Source organism: Ictalurus furcatus, chromosome 5 (genome assembly GCF_023375685.1).
Source record: "Ictalurus furcatus strain D&B chromosome 5, Billie_1.0, whole genome shotgun sequence".
Classification (NCBI taxonomy): domain Eukaryota; kingdom Metazoa; phylum Chordata; class Actinopteri; order Siluriformes; family Ictaluridae; genus Ictalurus; species Ictalurus furcatus.
In genome coordinates, this window is record NC_071259.1 from 22,532,220 (window position 1) to 22,536,928 (window position 4,709).

Below are 4,709 nucleotides of genomic sequence, written 5' to 3' on the forward strand. Positions count from 1 at the left end.
ACTCCATAATAGGAAAAAATATGTGTGTGTATGTGTATGTGTTTACCAAGTTACTATTTGTCTAATCTGAAATGATTTGCTGTGACAAAAATGTAATAATTGGGAAAATCAGGCACAGCTACTCTTACTCTTGCCTTGAACCTTTTTTTAAATTTTTTATTTTTTTTAAACGATGCAAAAAATATTAACAATATTAGCAAAAACATCACTAATGTGATATGAGAGTACATTGGAGGTATATCTGTTAATGGAATTGAAGTACAACCTATCCTGACCCCAACCCTTTCTGCCTACAGCATCATTTTGATCTCTTTATGAAACCTTTCTAAAAAGGTTTCTGTCAAAATAAGATAGTTGTTAGTAGCAGCACCACCTGCTGGACTACCTGCACACTTAACAAAACTAAGCAGCAAAAGAAACATCTGTAATCGGTAAATGCATTTAACTACTGTGTGTGAATGTGCAGTTCATGGATCATGAAGAGATTTTGTTTATTTTAGCTTGTTTTTGCTTGACAGGATTAAATCTCCCTGAGAGACGTTCACATCTGCAAAGCCTTGTTAGTACAGTGAGTGAGAATTGTTGCCCTATGTATAAGCATATGAGATCATGAATAGACTAAATGCCATTATGTTAAAGTAATTTATAGTTATTTAGAGTGGAGAACCAAAGCTAAAAGGGAACTTTGGGAACCCAAAGCTAAAAGCTGTATGTTGTATCTGATGTCCATGAGCTACTGAACATGTAAACACAGATGAATATGTGGTATCAGACTTTGCTAATAGAGACATGCCCATGTCCTTTCGGTCAGGATTGCTTCCCAACTCTTACGCATTTTGTAATTCAAGATGGACCAGTGCAATGTTTTAAATCAGTGAATCTTTATACCACTTTGTATGAACCCTGTTAATTTATATGGTGATGAATTGTATACAAGATCATATAAAAACATGACCAGACTGTATAAGTAAATTAAGAGCTGACTGCTTTTAGCTGATGAAACACAGACAGATCTAACTCTAAACAAATCTTCTACAGCCTATGCCCACATTTTCATATTAATCTTGTGCCCTTCATTTTATGACAAAAAAAAACTTGTATTTAGTTGTAACACAGAATATATTTAGACTACAGTGCACTGTCTGGTTAATTCCTTATAACATGTGCTACCTAACCACACTTATCTGTGACCTACAGACAGTGCCCTAATCAGATATACAGTTCCCTCTGAAACTATTGGAACAGCAAGGCCAATTCATTTGTTTTTGCTGTAGACTAAAGACATTTGGGTTTGGGATCAAAAGATGAATATGAGAAAAAAGTTTACAATTTCAGATTTTATTTCCAGGTGTTTATGTGTAGATGTTTAAATGACATAGAACAGAGCACATTTTGTATCAGACCACCCAATTTGTAGGCAAGCAAAAATATTGTAATTGACAGGTGTTTCTTTTTACCAGGTGTGTCCTGTTAGATTGATTGTTTAAGCAATAAATAGCTCTGAAATCTATTCTTTGTTTTTACCTTCAGTTTCACCTGTGAAGACTGCATTTGTTGTTAAAAAGGATAAGCCAACATGAAGATCAGAGAGCTGTCTATGGGAGAAAAGCAAGCCATTTTGAAGCTGAGAAAGGAGGGAAAATCAACCAGACATTGCACAAACATTGGGCATAGCCAATACAACAATTTGCAATGTCCTGAAAAAGAAATAAAATACTGGTGTACTGAGCAACAGACACAAATGGGTTGGCCAAGGAAAATAACAACTGCTGATGACAGAAACATTGTGAGACCTGTAAAGAAAACCCCAAAAACAACAGTCAGTGACATCAGCAACAACCACAGGGTAGGATCACTCCTCCATAGGGTAGGAGTGAAAGCATCACAATCCACTGTTCGAAGACTTTGAGAGCATAAATAAAGGCCATACCACAAGATGCAAGCCACTCATCAGCAGCAAGAATTGGAAAGCCAGATTGGAAAGAAATACAGAGGTGAGCCACAAAAGTTCTGGAACTAAGAATAACCTCTACCAAAGTGATGGAAAGGGCAAAGTGTGGAGAATGAAAGGATCTGCTCATGATCCAAAACATACAAGCTCATCTGTGAAACATGGTGGAGGTAATGCCATGGCTTGGGCTTGCAGGGCTGCTTCCGGAACAGGATCTTTATTGATGATGTAACTTATGATGGTAGCAGAAGAATGATTTCAGAAGTTTACAGTAACATTTTATCTGCCAATTTACAGAGAAATGCAACCAATCTAAGTGAAAGGAGAAACTCCCCGAAACAAACAGCAATTGAAAGAGGCTGCAGTAAAAGCCTGGAAAAGCAACACAATAGAAGAAACCAACAATTTGGTGCTTTCAGTGAGTTGCAGGCTTGATGTAGTTATTTCAAGCAAGGGATATGTAACCAAATTTTAAGTGTTATTTACTTTAACCCTCCTATTATGTTGGGAAAAAAAGTTCCATTATGTTATGAGTCACAATGACTTCCACAGTTTAAATACACAGAAAAACAGCAAAGAACATCTTAAAACAGTAAATCTTTATCATGGCTTGTCCGAGACAAGCCATAAGAAGAACTATTTGCATATAAGTTCATGACACTAAATGAGGAAAGTCAAAAAATGTTAACGAGAAAAAAAGAGATTAACCAGTATTTCAGACATCTCAAATGTGGAAATGGGTCAAATTGACCCATAACATAATAGGAGAGTTAATTTACTTCACGACTTATTTGTTCCGATACTTTTGCTCTTCTAAAAATTGGGTGGTCTGATTCAAAAGTTTCCAAGATTTATGTCATTTAACACATCTAGATCTCTAATGCCAGTAAATAACAGTTGAATTCCTAAACTCTTCTGATTTCAAACCTAAATGTCTTTAGTGTATAGCACAAACAAATGAATAGGCCTTGCCGTTCCAATAGTTTTGGAGGGGAGTGTATGTTTCAAGAATACAAAATAAGTAGAGTATACATGCCAATACATTTTTTTTAAAAAATTATTATTTTAGGGCAGGTAGCAGGATAATGTGATGTTAAATATCACTCTATCAGATGTAAAAGCAACCATTAGCAAGCAGGTGTTAGTTATGCAACATGACCCTGTAACATTAGTGACCTAACAATAATAACAGAACATCTATGTTGTATTGTTATTCTCTCTGATTTTTTTCTCTCTGTATTTGTTCCTGTTTTGCTGTCAAAGTGTGTTTTGCTTTTGATGTGCTGATTTGTTGCCATTGTAATACACAATTCTATTTCTCTTTCCTCCCTTGTTAGTTTTGTTATTTATTTATTTTTTACTTTTTCTTCTGCTATTTTTTCCTTTTATTTCTTTCTCTTTATTTTTGTTCCTTTATTTTTCTCCCTCACATAAAAGTAGAAATGTTTTGAAAGCACGTACTTAGTAGCTGCCCAGAGCTAGCATGCAGCCTCTTCACAGGCTGGAAAAAAAGAAGCTAACAATAAAAGTATTACTATGTGGCTATTGCACCAGAATTACAGATTAAGAAAAATTGTGAAGAGGTTTTAAAATCAAGTTGATGCTGCAGCTTTTGAATCATGATTGTGCAAGAAATATGATATGGGAACTGCAGCACTGTACACTTTTCAGAATGTCATAACAGAATTATCCTTCTTTGCAAGGAAAAAAATAAACCTATACAAGAGAAGAAAAACCTCAACCTCAAGAAAGGTTCATTTTATTTTGTATAATTTGACTGTCTAGGAGTATCTTGTCAGTCAAATAACAATGTAGCTAGCCAGCTAGTTTGCAATTTTTTTTGCAATTTTTGGTATATCAGTTTGCTAACAAGCCTAAAGATATGAAACTGTCAAAACTGAGTATATATATATATATATATATATATATATATATATATATATATATATATATATATATATATATATATATATATATATATATATATATATATATATATATATATATATATATATATACACACACACACACACACACACACACACACATATATATATATATTTAAAAAAAAAATCTTGACTTTATTTTTTGAATGATGACATTTTTGGGTGAATTATAGATTATAACATAACATGTCAACCTAATGTGAGACTAAAGGTGATGTTGGAGCTAACATGAGCTAAGCATGATAGTGTCATCAGTGGTGGCTTGGCGGTTAAGGCTCTGGGTTACTGATCGGAACGTCAGGGATTCAAGCCCCTGTGCTGCCAAACTGCCACTGTTGGCCCCTTGAGCAAGGCCATTAACCCTCTCTGCTCCAGGCTGGCCATGCGCTCTGACCCCAACTTCCTGGCATGCTGGGGTATGCGAAGAAAATAATTTCACTGTGCTGTGACCAATAAAGTCTCATAATCATATATTAATGATAGAAAACAAAGATTCTGCTCTGAAATTATGAGAATTTCAATAAACGAAAATGATCGCAAAGGCTCAGGTCACATGTTATTTCAAAGAAGATAGAGTAAGCCCACTTCTGTTTTCTTGCCCACTGCATGTACACTATATGGCCAAAAGTGTGTGGACACCTGACCATTACACCCACATGCAGATCTTCCAAACTGTCACCACTAAATTGGAATTGCCTATTGTCCAATTGTCTATAATGTCTTTAGCATTACAATTTCCATTCCATGTTCCAGCATGACGATTCTCCTGTGCACAAAGCAAGGTCCATTGAAGGCCGATAGTTTTGGAATGG